This window comes from Urtica dioica, chromosome 2 (assembly GCF_054948205.1).
Source record: "Urtica dioica subsp. dioica isolate 48M chromosome 2, U.dioica_male_clone48M_v1_H2, whole genome shotgun sequence".
NCBI lineage: Eukaryota > Viridiplantae > Streptophyta > Magnoliopsida > Rosales > Urticaceae > Urtica > Urtica dioica.
In genome coordinates this window covers 46,761,738-46,780,243 of record NC_142757.1, presented here as the reverse complement: position 1 = coordinate 46,780,243, position 18,506 = coordinate 46,761,738, and the positions used below count along the sequence as shown (strand labels likewise).

Sequence of the window (18,506 nt, the reverse complement as noted above, 5' to 3'; positions counted from 1 at the left end):
ATGAGGTTAATTCATTCCATCCCTATATTTTCTTGTAATGTTAAAACTTTTGTATGTTAGGAAATTATTTCCTTCGATGAGCTGTTATATATTTCTATAATTATGATAGTGCAATTAATTTGTGGTTTTATTTAGAAATGAATATTGATAAATATTTGTAATTAGTATGGAATGAATGAGTAGATACTAAATATTATTAATTAACGGTGTTATGAGTTTTCTTAGTAAAATATATAAAGGCTTACACTGGTTATGGTTCCCAATAAAAATAAAAATAGTATGTTCTCTTCCCTTAAAGAGTTAGGCCTTCAGTTTTCTCATCGGAGGAATAAAGTGATTTTGCAAAGTTTACTCGTGTTTGTCCGACCATCGATCATCAAAGTTTTTCCGCATCAAGTGTTGATCGACTTAAGATGGATCCATGTATTCTTTTAATCCTTTATCTAATAACATGTTGATTTTGGGAAATACTATTAGTATACCCTAACAAATCCTCCAACCATCATCAATCCCGCCTACATTGCGATCCTATAAAAACCTAGCCTATAATCACGTTCATATTAACTAAAACAGATGTTCAACATTAATCTAAAGTGCCAGAAAATAAAGAGAAAGGAAGAAGAAGAGGAACAAGTATATTCGAGTTCGAAAGTCTCGTCAATTCCGGAAAAGAACATTTTTCTCTTCTCCAAAAGCTCTCCAAAGTAGCCTAACACAGTAACAAAAAAACTATATTAAAGGGAAATATGTGTTTTTGATATTACAATAGTGGATATATAGGTTGAGAGGTATTGTTTTGGAGCAATCTGGTCCTTTAAATGAGATCCAATGGCCCAGATCGGCTAAAAATAGAGAAAATCCACGTCAGAAAATATAAGGACCCGTCGCGGCGTGCTGAAGGTCCCCCCGCAGCAGTGCTGGTCGCTTATGAACGCGATGCTTCCCTGTCAATTCACCGCGGCACGCTGGATGTTGACCGCGCCGTGGTGAATGTTGACTTTTCATTATCTCCGCTGACTTCGTCCAAGCTCCAAAATAGTGTCAATGACGTCCCGACACTCGATTGCACACCTAAGACTTGAAATTCACAAGAAAATCTTGAAATAACCGTCAAAACACTTAAGAACAAATTAGATTCAAGCACGAAAAGGAGAGATTTATATATATATATATATATGTGTGTGTATGTAGAGAGAGAGAGAGAGAGAGAGAGAGAGAGAGAGAGAGCACTAATTTATACCTAGCTACTAGATAATTGAATATCACAAAACTATTATTAGTACAATATACCTGTAAACAATTATATGCGCTATGTATTAGTACTATATATACGTACTACATATATATCTAACTACCAAAATAATAAAACGATTTAGGATATAAAATATTAAGATTTTCTATTAAAATCTGGTATGAAATCAAGAATCGAAAATATAATTAGAGAATAAGTGTTTTGTTACAAATGATCTCCTGAGTTAAAATAATATATAAAAAAAAAATATGAAAAATTGTATCTACTATAGATTATTAATGGTAATTTTTTAAGTTAAAACAACAAGCATCAATTAAACTTGGTGCGGTGAAACTGAAATAGCGTTACTATATATTTTTACGAGACCGAGCCGGTAAAATGGGTGTCGTATAGCTAGAGACAGAAATATACTTGTAGTGTTTGTTTTCAGCAAACATACATCACATATATTAATCTGACGATCGGGAAAAAAATGAGCAAAAATACAAAAATAAAACAATATCGAAACCATTATGTGGCTCACAGAGTATGGACACTGGCTATAAATAAGCACGAAGTCTCTTGCATGGAATCCACAGCTCAAAACATAAACTACAAATACACCACTCAGAGAAAAAAAAAAAGAAAAAAAAAAAGAGAAAAATGAAAGTCACGGCTGCTTTTGTGATCCTGCTCTTGGCATGGGCGGCGGGCTTGGTGTCGGGCCAGCCGACGTGCGGAAGGCAAGCCGGGGGAGCCAGCTGCCCCAACGTCCGGTGCTACTGCGGCGACACCGCCGAGTACTGTGGCAACACTTGCCAGCTCAGCTGCTGGAGCGGCGAGCGGTCCGACCACCGGTGCGGACCCCCCTTCGGAAACCCTCCGTGCGGCCGGTCCCGCTGCTGCAGCCAGTTCAACTACTGCGGCTCCGGCCCCAGCTACTGCAGCGGGGGGAACTGCCAGTACCGATGCGCGAGCGGTTACTCCGCTCTTGCGCTGCCGAGTAATGCCACGGCTGCCTCCGTCAGCGACGTCATCGCCGAGTCCGTCTTCGACGAGATGTTCCCGTTCCATAAGGAATGCCCTAGCCGGGGGTTCTACAGCTACGACGCCTTCCTCGTCGCAGCCGAGTCTTTCCCCGGCTTTGGAACCACCGGAGATCTCGCGACACGTAAGAGGGAGATCGCTGCTTTCCTCGCCCACGTCTCAGTAGCCACCGCAGGTAGTATTCATCAACATATTAAGACAAAGCTAATATATCTCTGCTAAGAATAAATTGGCAATGAGAAGATCACCTCTATAAACTCTTGTTAGTTGCCAACTCTATTCAATTTCAATGTGGAATTCTTTGATATCAGCTGGTGTCTGATAATTTCTAACACGAATGTAGAGAAAGGATCCGAGCTAGAAGATCCGTACAAATGGGGGCTTTGCCATATCAACACCACTGCTTACCACACTGACTTCTGCACTTCCTCCGACTGGCCTTGCGCTTCTGGCAAGAAATACAGCCCGCGTGGCGCCATCCAACTCTCGAAGTCAGTATTATTGCCACGCTTTCTTGTATAGTCAAAATGATTCTAAACAATTGATTATTGGATAATAAATCATTTTTTTTTGGTTTGTTTCTGCAGCCACTTCAACTACGGCGTTGTGGGTCAAGCACTTGGACTGGATCTGATAATGGAGCCTGAATTGGTAGCTTCCGACCCAGTCGTATCCTTTCAGACCGCTATGTGGTTCTGGATGACCCAGCACGATAACAAGCCTTCTTGCCATGACATTGTCCTCAACGCCAATTCCGGCGCTGTCAGAATTCCGAGGAATGGTGTGATCGGGAACATGATCGCGAGCGCTTTGGGGCACAGGATTGGCGGTACTTCGAGCGTTGGGTTCTACAAGAGGTACTGCGACATGATGGGAGTGAGCTACGGACATGACTTGAAGTTTTGGCTCGACAGCGTACCTTCCTCGCTCATCCAAATGCCCGTGGCATGAAGAACTCGCTGTACTTCTATAGTGGCTCTTCGTTGTTTAAATAAATAATGGGAACACTAAGCTCTGCTAGTTCTCTTTTCGGTGCTGACAACCTATAGAGTTGTTGCGCACTTAAGTTATGTGCAAATCTTTGAATAAAGGAGCCACGTTGTGAACAGTGAATATTATTTAAAACCGCATGCACTTCCCCTTGATATTATCCAAAATAAAATAAAAAATTGTTATATATGAGGTGTTAATGCACCTGAGCACAAGAACATAGAAACAATTACGTAAAAGGCCAGGAAAAGCAAAAGTATACAGAGCCGGAGAAGCTGAAATGTGGAAAGGAATGCGAACGATGCATCGTTAACAATTCAAACAGTAGTTAAAATATCGTCATTATTCGGTCCTTCATGATTTATTAACCGCTTGAGTATTCACTTCATTAAGATATTAAGATGATGGTCTGGTTGTTAATCATTCTTTTATTTTTACCATTGGATTTTCATCTATATAAGTGACCCTCAACTTTCCGACGAGGTGCACTATGGTTCAAAGTTTTATAGTTTTTGTTATTGGTGTTCACTTCTTTGGATTTTTAATTTTTTTTTCTTTTTTGTTTTGGCCTCTTTAATACCTCGAAGTTTTTTTTTTTTTTTTCTATTTTAAATAAATCTAATATTATATTTTAACTATTTGTATAATGAAATTACTGAATTCGTGAACAAATAATTTGTTCAGCTATCCTGATATCAAATCAAACACCTAAGACTCGGGCAAAGGAAGAGCAAGGAATTGTGTGGATTGGAGCTTGGAGGATTTGATTTATTTGGCCCAAGCCAAGCCAAAGAAAAGCCCACCTTTAGCCCTTTTTTTTTTTTTTGGAGATAAATGTATAAGAGACCCTATATACGTGGTCTCGCTTGTTCTTATTAGATTTTTATTTATTTATTTATTGGAACATCATATATAGATTTAGAAAGATTTATCACTGTTTAAGTAAACATAAATTGTAGAAACTATAATAGGAAACATGCAAGCTTAGATATCAAGACATCACTCACGGATTATATAAAACATTTAACTAACACAGATGATCATAGCTTGATGTAATGATCTGAATTTTGAGTCAAATGTTGCAAAAGAAATTTTTCGAAAGGACGAGAATAAACTAAAAGTGGAATTTTAAAGATATTTAAAGTCGACGAGGTTTTGGAATATTTTCGAGAAGTTATGAAGGGCTGCACAAGTGAAAATAAATTCCAACGACCTTAAATAAACTCTACGTGAAAGAATTTAAAGGAAAAAAAAATTAATTAATTTTTCGGTCATATTTACTAATTGGTAGGTAAAACTAGGAGAAGCGGCGGGATTGAGAATCTGGGTCCGCGTCTCTCGAAGAATATCTCGTGTAAGCAACAATACCCGGGCTTAACGGTCTCATCCGTATCGTGGTCTCACATTAAATGGGTCATCAACTCAAATCAAACCCAATATTTTATATTAACTGCTTGAGATTCTCGAGAGAAATTATAAAATATTACATATACCTGATAAAGTGCGCTCCACACGGCACTACACATATGCTTGAGCTCAGTTGTTCTGCAAGCTTGTTTGGGCCGGCAGCTGAGCCAGCTCGCTCGGAACCATTGAGAGTGGGCATATCGAATTCTCGTCTAGTTTATCCACCCCTATTCGTAATTAATAAATTGGGGGATTGAGTGGGTATGTGGACTTCGTCCTTCATTCACACGTAATCGTTCAGGCCCAAATTGGAAGCAATTTGGCTTGAGCCCATGAAATTAGTCTATTAAAACCGCTTGGTGGATCTTGCATACACTTAGCTTGATCCGTATTTGCGAGCTCACCTTAACGAAGGTCAGCTCGCTTAGCAAACTTAACCGTTTCCCTGAAGCCCGGACAACTCGTGTTATCTATATTTCGAATTAATCCTTCAACCGACCACCTCTATCAAAGAAGACACATGGCCCCCAGGAGACCGCGTAGCCCGGATCCGACATGTAACGTGGCCCTAGAAGACCGGAGCTCGCCAACTACTTCCTACAACTCTAAATACGAGATTATGGAGCATATTCACGGATGTTACATCTTACCTATATTTTTGTGTTATTGAGCCTGTATCTTTAAGCATACTACCCTTTGTTCATCATATTGAATATTTAATAAATGGCCCGGAGCCATCTTTGTCCATTTTTCTCTTCTTTGCGTTTTCAATTCATTATTTCGGAATTAGGTTTAATCTCATTATGTAATTCGGAGGCTCATCTCTACAAATCTAAATTGACCTATTTTTCTCACGAATAGTCGAAACTGCTTTGAGATGATTTTTTCACGTCAACAATTACATAGTTTTTTAAATGTGTACATTGGTTAATATCCATTGTGAACATAAAAGAGAGTGCACTTAAATTAGAGAAATGGGCAACATTGAATAGTAATCAATGATTAAACAGTTTAAGATTTCTATTAATTGTAATATTTCTTGGTGATTTGGAAGGTAATAATCCTTTAATGATCCTGATCACCACATCTCTTCAGATGATTTCTTTAAGGAAAAAATTCAAACTAATTGACGTCATCAAAATTGGGCATTCTGTTTTATTTTTGAAACGTTAGTTAGCTTACAATTTCAACATTTCAAGTAGTTTAGTGCGTAAGTTAATATGAGTCATATTATGTTTGTAAAGCATAGTGATTGACTTCGATTTCAATTTCTTGTAAAATTGTTAAAGGAGATTATGGGAAAAGTTCTCATGGGAGCAAGATGAGGGGATCTCGTGTTGTTAGTTAGCGGATGGTAAAATTAAAATGGAATCACTTCTATGTTTCTTGTGTTGCTTGGATTGAAAAAAAAAAAAAAAATTGAGAGAAAAATATCAGAGAGAAAATAAGAGGAACAATATATAAGTAAAAGTCGGATTTTCCATTTTTTTTAAAGAAGTGGATAATGAGATCCAACAAAATTTAGGTCTTGCGTGTATTCTCTCTCATCACTGTCTTCCTTATCTTACCCCTCAAATTTGTCTTGGTAGGACTTTTGTTGCGACTATTTATAAACAGCGACAAGGCTACGGCCGCGACATTTGTCATGGCTAAAACTGATTTAGCTGTGACTTTCAGGGATACAGCCGTAATAAATGTTCCGGCTATTATTTCTTGTGGTGGGAACAGGCCGAGGGTTGAGAGGGAGCATTGAGCTGATGAGGGTCGAGCTGATGAAGGCCATTTGTGTCAGATTTTGAGCTTGATTGAGCGATGAGTGCCTGACGAGCAAAATGATTATTTGCTAGGAAACCCTTAAAAGCGCCATTTTTTTATTATATCAAAATGATGATAATAATAATTTGTCTCAGTATAGACTATAGACCAATTATTTTGCTGTCAAGACAATTAAGTGCTGGATTACTGATTTCCCTTTTGCATTTTCAGGACATTCGTGAGCTTCAGTGCCAAAATAAAAAATATTAACAATGAGGTAAACAAACTTATCATATACTCTGTGTCAAAAAAAAAAAAAAAACTTATCATATACTTACTGCTTATTAAAAAATCTCACATATATTTAGATAGTACAAATTCCGATGAATCTGTATATATATATATATATATATATATATATATATATACAGAGAGAGAGAGAGAGAGAGAGAGAGAGAGAGGAAAGAAAAAAAACATAAGACGAGAAAGCAGATAGGAGAGACGTCGCCGTCTTATTACATCGCCGTCTTTGGAAAACCCTTAATCTCACACAACAAGCACATACCAGTTATATCACTGGGCACAATCCACGCTATTATCAAATTACTTGCAAATCAAAGCATATATAAATATATGTACGCATCTATATATGGCTAATGCTATTTCTACTAGATGTTATTATCTGAAGCTCCTTCTCAAATATTTTCATGGACTGTCGCGGCAAGTTTATGAGCGTAGCAATACTTTCCTGGCCTTTGATACATTTGTAACTCGAGATAGCACACATCCCTGGATTTACGGCCGCCAGCCCGGCATAAACCGGGCGGCCCCACCCAAAGTCAACCTCCGTTATTTCAATATTCCTTGTGTCTGTGGCGAGCAACATTCCCCTTTTCTTGAACGGGGTTTGGCCCCTAGAAGCCATAAGATCGGCTACGGAACGTAAATAATCACCGCTTCTCATTTTGCGTTTTCCTATCCGCACCAACTCCACCGCATGCGCCAAAGGCTCCTCGCACATCATCTTACACTTTGAAACGGTGGCTGGGGCAGCAATCGCGTTCCCATAATACCCTCGAGGAAGTTTTGTACTAAAATTAGAGGGTAAAATCTAGTTAGCAGCTGAAAGACCCGAGTAAAATCTTGCTAAGACAGTTTAACTAAATTTAAGAGAACCTCATTGTTTCTTAATATTAATATTTGTAATGACCACTAAATTCAAGAAAGTTATATTCTTATCTTTTATAATTAATATGTGGCCGATCCAGCAAATATATTACCCATATTAAGTTTGGTCATTTGCAAATAATAGCCATGGCTCATTAATGGCGGGTGGGAGATGACGATAAGCCCTTTTTATTTCTGAAAGGAAAAAGCGTATTTAAGTAAACAATTATGATTACACAAGATGGCATAATTTATTACTTATCAATTAAGAGATTTGTGGAATAAATAATAAATATTTGATTTATCAATAAAATAGGATAAAGTATCAAGCAGAGTATTGGAAACCCAAATCATGCCTAACTTTTACATGGCAAAAGGAAAAAAAAAATCAAATAACAAGCTTAAGAGATTTTACACGAAAAAAAAGATCGGATCTATTTGTATATGGAGTGAGCGAGTACAGAAATGAAGTCTGTTTATAATCAAAAAGCGACGAGAGCAAACAATTTTATATACAGTTTATTTATTTATTTATAAACTGTTGACCTGGAAAATTAGTACAATAATATCTCATGAAAGACATAAGGTACCGAGAATGCAGTCCTGAGGATTCCGAGTGTTTAGGCAAGATTTTTTCTAACTACAGAATAATTTCGTAGGAGAAAGAGAGTAAATAAGGGTGCTGAATGATAGGTGAAGAATATGGCTAGAGCTTGTGTGTATGTGAACCTCCCCATTTTGTTTGATCCTCCTCTTATTTATAGGCGTCTCATGCCGTGTCTATGGTCATGGTGTCGAGGATTGTGATCACTCCCACGATCTAGACGGTTTATGTGGTCATGGTGTCGAGGATCGTGGGGGTGATCAATCCAACGATCTAGATAGTTTCTTAATAACGGCTGTCGCTATTATTCGTAGTGGGTGGTTATTCCTCGAATGATCGGCCTTAATCGTCGAGGTGTGCATTTTGCTTTGGTTTTTACATGTGTTTATTTTGTTCTAGTCTTTGACCTACCATCTTCTCTTTTCTTCTCTTCAAAGTTCTGCTTGATAAGGTTCGTTCTTGACTTATGAACGTGCCGTTCCTTAAACTTTAGGAGTTCTCGGACCTATTTGACTTGAACTCGGAGCTGGATATCTCTTGTTCTCAAGACTCCGAGTAGCCTTCTCGGCCAGTTCGAATTATATGAGTAACATAAAAAAAACGATAAGACCAAACGGTTTTGTAGACTGTTTATAGAAACACGTAATGTATAGTTCATAGAATATAAATAATCAAATTTCCATGAGGGTCAATGGCTTGGTCTCATATGGCCTACGTAAGTTTATTTTTCACCCGTTGTTTTCTTTATATAACATGTTGGCACATCTTGTCAACATGGGATGCATGAAAGATTTTGAGGTTGCCGAAAATTTTGGTAATATGGTACAGGTAAAGAAGGATGTGTTACAATTAAATTTCAATATCTATGCTCATGGATAAGATGTTTCAGGAGGTTATAAGGTGCACGGCGGTAGTCGAGATGTGGTTGCCAGAGCCACTTGTTTCTCAAGTCATAGATCAGATAATGCGACCCAATCTATGTGATTCCAATATGCATCGTGTATGTGACAAAGAAGAGCCTTTGGCAACCGTGAATTGGCAATCGTTTTGTATTTTTCGCCTGCACCAACTCTACCACGCATATGCCAATGGATTCTGGCATTTGTAATACAAATGATGGCACTATGCATATGCAAATAACTTCTTACATTAATTCATGAAAGATAGTAATTTGTATGATTCTCTCTTACTCTTCTAATATGGTACATCAAAGCAATAAAACTTTTGGCTTCGGAAAAGTCGTACTCAATCCTATGGTGCAACGAACAACTCGATGATGGGATTCAATTTCTTAGGAAGCTCCTTGAATTCGGTGAGGCAAGCTTCGACTGTCTTAAAAAAACTCAATAGTGATCAAGCTCGATCGACCTCAACAACTTCTTGATATTGTGAAAAAAAGTTCTCATAATTGTGAGACGTCATGATCTTGAAGATTTGTTTGTGCGGAACTAGAGAGATTCCAGTGAAGTTCACTTGAGTTGAGACCGTGGGAGAAACAAGATCAGACCCTTGCGTCGTGGCTTCTCTCAGATATGACTAAAAATGTGCTGGCGAGAATGGTAAATTGTGAAGGATTACATGCATGAGGAATATGATACTTTTTTCTAGCAAGAATTGCTCATAATGATGAGTTTATTGTGGAAAAGATAGAAGCTTTACTCGTCGCTCAATAAGCAATGATTGAGAGAATATTGATAGATCTAGATAGTAAACAAGGATGATCCGGTAACTCGTCAATGAATGTCATTTATCCCTCATTCAATCACTATCATGAAAAAAAGAGGTGAATATAACTTTGAAAACTTTCAAGTCCTCGTTACTCTCAATGGAGTTTTGAAGGATACAACAATACAAATACTTCTAGACCTAGATCCTAGTTTAGAGGCTTTTTGAATTGAGGAAGTGGTGGATCCCAGGGTCGTTGTTAACGCCATGGTTGTAGCTTCAAAACCAGCTGATCAAGGCCTCAATGCCAAGTTTGGGGAAAAATTGGACACCTCGCCTTCATATGCTTCAATAGATTTGTTGAAACAATCAAAGGTCTAACATGACTTCCGATGCATCAGTCTAGTAGTCTCATACAAGGATGTTGCTGTTATTTTTCCTCAAGAATCTGCATGGTCTGCTCAAGAACATGACTAGTCTCATGCTGGCGGAGAGTAGTGTACGAAATCTAGCTCAATAAATCAGGTGACCTCAGATAATGAGAACCTAGCTCACAAGATGGAGTTCTTTGGACCTGAGCAAATTCACCTTGGAGATGGTAAAAGTCTATTGATAAGACATATTGGTCATTCTTTATTAGATTAACGTTTTTCTTTTATACCACTTGCTATAAAGTATGTTTCACATTTCATGAAATTTCAAAAGTTTACTCAAGTGTGTCAAAATTTTGATTTGATATTTTTTGAGCTTACTCACATATCTATTTTGTCAAAGATCAGAATGGAGAGGAAGAAAAGAGCACTCACCTCATCGATGGCATCATTAATAATATGAAAAGAGCCTTTGAACTACAAACAAATAAACTTCAATGTTTTCTTTATCTCCAAGATCGAGCCTAAGAATGTGATTAAAGCTCTAAATGACAAATTTTGGGTCAATGTCATGATGGAAGAGTTGGTTCAGCTCAAGAAAAATGAAGTTTGAGAACTTGTACCTAGACACAAATCCGTGAATGTTATTGGTACTAAATGGGTCTTCAAGAATAAGTCTGATGAGCCTGTCCTTGTCACTCAAAATAAAGCTTGTCTTGTCGCTCAAGGATATACTTAGATTGAAGGAATTGTTTTTATTAGATTTTTGTGACGATTGCTTGTCTTTAAGCTATCGGGTTGTTGTTGAGGGATCCTGGGTTTTCTTTGCTTTAAACTATATTAGATGGATGTGAAAAATGCCATTCTCAATAGATATTTAAATGAAAAAGTCTATGTTTAACAAACTAAAGAATTTGGGGATCCTAGTCATTTTGATCATGTGTTCAAATTCAAAAAGGCTCTTTATGGTTTAAAACAAGTCCATAGAGAAATTTTTATAAGAGGCTCACGGAATTTATTGATCTCTGGGTATGTTGTGGAGGAGTGGCAAGACGTTGTTTGTTAAAAAGGAACAGAAAAGCCTTATGATTACCCTATTTTATGTTGATGATATAGCTTTCGTAGGAATGTATTCCAAGATGGTACGCCATTTTGTTCATCAGTTGCAAGCTGGATTTAAAATGAGTATGGTTGGAGAGATCACCTATTTTCTTAGGTTTCAAGTCAAAGAAATGGAGGATGGTATCTTCATTTTGAAAAGTATGTATGCAAAAATATTATGAAGAAATTTGAACACTCTCCAAAGATATAAGATAACTTCTATCATTCAATGTCAATGAGTTATATCTCATTGACATTACCTTCTATGTAGGGGTATGGGCTTGGTTTTAATCAGCTCCAAAGGTTATTCATCTTATCCAAGTTAAGTGTATCATAAAATATATTTGGGAACTTTTTATTATGGCATCTTATATCATTTCACACTACCTCCACATGGTTGGTTACTGTGATGCTAATTAGGCAAGTAGTGACGATGATAGAATAGCACATCTCTAGGTTTCATATTCCTCGGAGATAATCTAATTTTGTGGTTCATCAAAAAGTATAATTGTGTCTCCCATTCTATTGCAGAAGCGAAGTATATTTCTGTCGGAAGTAGTTGTATCCAGTTGTTGTGGATGAAACAAATGCTTGAAGAATATGAAGTCCTACATAATATCATGATATTCTATTGTGACAATATGAATGTAAAACCCCAAAATAATTATTAAATTAGGAAAAGTTTTTTTTTATTATTTTTTTAATGTTTGGATTTTAATATCAAAATTTTAGGATATATATATATATATATATATATATATATATATATATATTTATATACGTGATAAGTATATAATATATTATAGAGTGTGATAAGTATATATATATATATATATTATAGAATATATGGTAATAATTGTTATGCTTTTTGTACACACACGTAGGCTTAGATATATATATATATATACACATATATATATGTATATATATATATAAAGGTTGGTGGTGGTTTTAGGGCTTTGTTGCAGCTGGATATATATTTTTTATTTATTATATATATATATATATATATATATATATATATATTAGGAGTAGGAGTAGGGTTAATTAAGCCTTATATATAAACATCCAATCCTTTTTTTTTCACGCTTTCTCTCCGTCCTCTCTCTTCCGGTTCTCTTATTGTTTGAAAATTTGTAGCTCTAGTTAGGCAACTCAATCCTTGAAAAAAAATAAGTATGTATGTTTTTTTCTGGTTCGGATTCAATATTTTTTTTAAACGTTTACCGTGGTTTCAAATATTGTTATTTTACATAGATTCTTTTTTAAAAAGCTAGGTATAAATTTCTTCTATCTAAATCCTTAATAAGATAATTTGTTTATGAAATACAAAATATTTTCTGATTATTCTAAAAATAGTACGCCGATCTGCAAAACAGGTTCTCATCAATTTTCAAAACCGTTTTAAAATGCTTAGTATGGATTGTTCGTTAATCTTTTTAATCCGATTCTTTTTGTAAAGTTTTTTTAGTATGTCTCCTGTAAAAATCAATTATGTTTACAATTGTAGAATAAATAAATATTTTTAAACAGTCGTTTCAAAATTCGGGTGCTGATCTGATTGTTTAGTAAACCCTTAATTTTTATGATTTGTTAATTTGCTTTATTTCGCAAATTTTCAAACGAATTCTGACTTTGTCGATTTAGAACTTTGTGTTCAAAATAAGTTTTCCTATATACTGGAAATTTTGTAGATATTTTCGCAGCAATTTAGTTTCCGTCTTTTACCCGAAGGTTAGGAGTATTATTGTAATTTTTACGCTATGCCCGTTTCTGAAATTTTCCAGAGACCCTCTTCAATTGTGAGAATAATTTCCAGTGGGTATTGAATCAAATTATTTCTTTGTCCGGTTAAATCCCGAGTCGTCTAGTATTCCCCACCCATCCACGATCAACGACCGTATTCTCCAAAGAAAAGGTGAGAACAATCTCATTGAAACACTATTAGTTCAAAAATAAATTGAATGTTATATGATTTGAATTATTTGCGAGTTATGTGATTTTACTGTGTGATTGTTTGGAATGTGTTGATATGATATGACGTTATGTGAGTTTTTAAGTATGCTATAAATTTGAATAGCTATATATCACATTTTTTTTACTTCTATGTATATTATCATGTATCTTTATATCTTATGTCGCTCATGCATTTAACGTAACAAACACGAATAATAAGATAAGTAAGCAAGAGAGTCGTACCGCCTTAAGCTACGGAGGTAATTAGAGGACTTTCTCGAGCTGAATTACCGGCTCACATAGAGAGTTCCTCATATATTTATGTTATATAACGAGGCATTCTATGGGAGGTCGCAGCCCCATGGTTCGTTTCAAAGTGTACACTGAAATCGGTACGGCTACTCTAGGGGAACCCCGAATTAAAATACGATAGACTTTTAATAGGGTATCTCATGTCATGGTTTAATTTAAAATACTAATAATCGCTTCATGCATTTTTATTGCTTATGTTTTGTGAGTTATAGTTATTCTCGCTGAGTGTTAGCTCACTCTATGTATATACATCCGTGTTGTAGGTGAACAACATATGAACACACGAGTTCTAAAATATTAAAAAATAAGATAAGTAACACGGTCTGAAAAGTCAAATCATCACAATGATAGTAATATCGTAATAATAATAATAATATGAGTGTTATCAATATCTCTAAAAAATTGGTTCATCATAATAATATGTGTTATAATTTGATCCGAGAGTTGGTCGAAGACAAGAAGATAAGTCTTGAGCATGTGCGTCCTAAATAACAATCAGCTACTATCTTTACTTAAGTTCTCGATGGCACGCAATTTGAGAGTCTCGTATTCTCCCTTGGTCTTTGAAGAACTTATAACAATTACTAGTTAAAGCCCAGTTCCTTTTTTGTGGGCCCACAATTCTCTTTTTTCTGGCTGGCGCACTTGACACAACGACGTCGCATCATGTTATTATTAGCTTCAGCTTGCTTGCGAGATTACTTGAATACATCAGGATAATTTCATTTATTTTAAAATCCCTTAGCTATCATTCTCCTGATTTTTTGCTTCTATTGTGAGTATTTTATTGTGATTTTATTTTCGAGCTTTCTTGATTTCTTGATTCTTTGTTCCATTCGGTGTTCATTGATGAAAATGGTGGGTACAAGAAGAGGAACTAACACCTTTGTAGCTGTGAAAGATGCTTCTGTGAAGAAAGGTGTCTTGAAGAAAGTAAATATTGGGGAATCGCTATTATAGGAAAGGAATCACCATTAGAGGAAGTGTTGATGATAAGTTTTGAAGTTCTTCTTTTAAAGGTATCCCTATTCCGACCAAGGAAAAATCCCCCTTTCAAAAAAGCTTGAACAAGGAAGCTCAAAAAGCTCGTCTTTTCATAACTAATATCATCGGAAATCCCTCTTCCAGTGAATCTCATAAAATAGAGTGATGTGCCTCCGCTTGATTTGATTATTGAAGATCTACATGCGACTACTGATGATCATGCTTCTATTTCTCAAATCGAAGGCCCTCATGCGATGACTCATATTAATCTCATGTCTAAGGTTACTAATCTAGAATCCATTCTAGGGTCTTTTCCTAAGTGATTAAATCCCCTGTTTCACATACGATTGATGCTATTCTTCCACTCTTGTAGTTGGTCCCTTGGAGATGAATGTTACTTAGTCTAGTGATCCTATCCTTCAAAAGGATGCCACCACTTCTTATTATCCTAGAATTACTGAGGTTTTTGTTGAGAAAAACACTAGTGTTATTTCTCATGAGAGAAACTCTAGTGATGTTCCTGTTATCAGAAATATCCTAGGAAAGGAAAAGTTGTTATTGAAGATGATGAAGTTGTACTGGCTTCTTCGATTCCATCAAGAAGAAGAAGAAGAAGAAAAAGGCTGTTAAAGACAAAACTATGAAGATAAGTTTTGTAGAAGAAATGTTTGAGAAGTATGTTGATCAGGATGTCGCGGACATCTTGGGAGAGCATGATACTACGCACTTCAAAACTGGCACACAATATATTAGAGGGAAGAAACTTCCAAAGAATGTTGCTACCTCTTGACAAAATTTCCTTTCATTTCGAGGAAAGTGTGATCAAATGGAAGTTCGTGTTCCATCGGCGTTTGGCACACGAGAGAGAGCTGTTTGCAAGCTCTCAAAACTACAATGAGAGTATGGAATTGCTGAATGATGCACAAATAAAGATTGTGATTTGGATAGTTATCCCAAGTTTGCAAAGGATTTTATTGTGAATCTACCGAGCGAGCTCAACAAATCTGATGGTGGAGAGTACATGATATTTGTTGTAATTGAATGCAGCATTGGACACGTGTAATTGAAGTTAGTTGCTTAGAATTCAGCTCGCTCAGTTCGGCAGCTCGCTCAATAACGCAGCGTTGAACACGTGTAAGTCTAGGAAGCTTAGCGACTAAAAACTGGTTTAACAGTTTTTTACGCAGGTGACCGTCGGATCATATCCAACGGTGACGTGGTTACTAAGCTTTCTCCAAATGTCTATTTATAGCGTTTGGATGGTCTGTGTTATAGTTAGTACGTTTTTTCTGAGTCTGAATTAGAGAGAGAGAGAGAGAGAGAGAATTAGAGAGAAAATCGAGTTGATCTCAGAAACTCGATTTGGGGATAATTCTAGGGTTTCTTTGCTCGTTTTTCAATTTCTCAGTTGTAATATGTATTGCCGTTGATAGTAGTGATCGGAAGCTGGACTAGGTCGTTAGTGACTGAACCAGGGTAAAAACTTCGTGTCTTCTTCTCTTATTTCTTCTGACGACGTCGACGAGCTCGTTTCCTGGCTTTCCGGTGATTGTGGTATCTCAGTTTCGAGGACTTAATCCGGGAATTGGCGTAACAATTGGTATCAGAGCCATCTCAACAATCGACATCAAAGAAAATGAGTCTAAGGCGTATCGAAGTTGATCGCTTCGATGGGAAAGGCGATTTCTCGCTATGGCGTACTCGAATGAAGGCACTGATGGTTCAGATGAAGATCGCGAAGGCTCTGCAAGGAGAGAAAGGGCTACCAGACTCGTTATCCGCTCCTGAGAAGCAAGACATCCTCGACATGGCGTTCAGCACGCTAATTCTCCATCTCGGAGACAAAGTCTTGCGTGAAGTGTCGTCGGAGAAAACTGCATCAGGAATCTGGGCAAAGCTCGAGTCTTTGTACATGACAAAGTCTCTCACCAATCTCATCTACCTGAAGGGGAAGCTTCATTCTTTCAAGATTCAAGAAGACAAGCCTATCTCCGAAAGTCTTGATGACTTCAACAAGATCATACTTGATTTGGCAAATCTTGAAGAAGTTGTCAAGGATCAAGATCAGGCTGTCATGATCCTGAATGCCCTTCCAAAATCTTACTCCTCTCTGGTTGATGCCCTAAAGTATGGAAGAGAAACTCTTTCTCTTGAAGACGTTCAGGTTGCCTTGAAGGCCAAGGAATTGGAATATAAGTCCGACAGGAAACAGACCGCTGAAGGTCTTAATGTGCAAGGCAAATCCAAGAAGTCCTCCAAGTCCAAGAACAAAGACAAGGCAAAGCCAAAAGGAGATCCTTCAGAACCTTTCCAATACAAATGTTACCACTGCCACAAGCAAGGGCATATGAAGAAGAATTGCCTGGATCGTGACAAGACCTTCAACAAGCAAGGGAACGTGACTGTTGCTGAGCAAGGATATGACAGTGCTGAAGCCCTCACCATATCTGAAGAAGGAGCCAAAGATGTTTGGGTTCTTGACAGTGGATGCACCTACCACATGTCACCAAACAAGGAATGGTTTCAGAGTCTTCAGACTCAAGTTGGAGGGTCAGTTCTTCTCGGCAATGATGATTCATGCAAGGTGAAAGGGATAGGTAACATTCGTATCAAACTTCTGAATGGCTCTATAAGAACCATCACTAATGTTAGATATATCCCTGAACTGAAAAGAAATCTTATATCTCTTGGAACTCTTGAATCTCAAGGTTATACTTTTAAGTCTGAAAATGGTGTTTTAATTGTTTCTAAGGGATCTAAGGTGATTCTTGAGGGTAATAGACATAATGGCCTGTATTTCTTGAATGCAACTACTCTTGTTGGTGCTGTGAATGTTATTGACAGGGATAAAATGGCAAGTCTCTGGCATCTGAGACTTGGCCATGTCAGTGAAAAAGGATTGATTGAACTCAACAAGAAAGGTTGTCTTGGAGATTCAAAGCTGGGAAAATTGGTGTTTTGTGAGGATTGTGTCTATGGTAAATCCATCAGGAACAAGTTCTCAAAGGGCACCCACAGAACTGAAGGAATCTTGGACTACATACACTCAGATCTGTGGGGTCCAGCCAGGGTAAATTCTCACGGAGGGAACAGATATTACATGTCCATTATTGATGATTATTCCAGGAGAGTTTGGGTCTACATACTCAAGCACATCACTGAAAACCATCACTGAAAACCAAACTGGCAAGAAGGTTAAAACCTTGAGAACAAATAATGGACTTGAATTCTGTGCTGATGTTTTAACTGAGTTTTGTGGGAGTGAAGGAATTCAAAGGCACTACACTGTGGTTCACACACCACAGCAAAATGGTCTTGCTGAAAGGTTCAACAGAACCATAATGGAGAGAGTTAGATGCATGTTACAACATGCAAGACTCCCTCACACTTTCTGGGCCGAGGCAGTTAAAACTGCTTGTTATTTGATAAACAGGTGTCCCTCAAGTGCTTTGCAGCTCAAGACTCCCATGGAAATGTGGTTTGATCACAAGACTGACTACTCAAACCTGAAGGTGTTTGGGTGCACTGCCTATGCCCATGTGAAGCAGGGAAAACTTGATCCTAGAGCCCTAAAGTGTATCTTCATAGGATACCCTGAGGGAGTCAAATGATACAAGCTGTGGTGCCTAGAACATGGTCACAAGAAATGTATTATAAGCAGAGATGTCATTTTTAATGAACATGATTTTCAGGGTAGGAAAGCTGATGAGACAGACACGCCTCTTGAGGAGCAGGAAGAAATGGAAGCTGCAGAGATTGAGGTGGAGAATCACACTCAAGAACATGCACAACCTCAACCTCAGGTGGAGATTCAACAAGATCATCAAGCATGTCCTGAGACACCTGAACATCCTGAAAATGAAGAGCATGGTGCTGAAGAAGGTCCTGAAGAAGAGCCTCAAGATATCACTGACTA

At 37.2% G+C, this 18,506-nt stretch overlaps 1 pseudogene; it reads left to right on the top strand.

The window, feature by feature from the left end:
* The first annotated feature begins 1,894 nt into the window (after positions 1-1,894).
* Positions 1,895-3,402, top strand: LOC149405050 (lectin/endochitinase 1 pseudogene; annotated as a pseudogene).
* Positions 3,403-18,506: the final 15,104 nt, after the last annotated feature.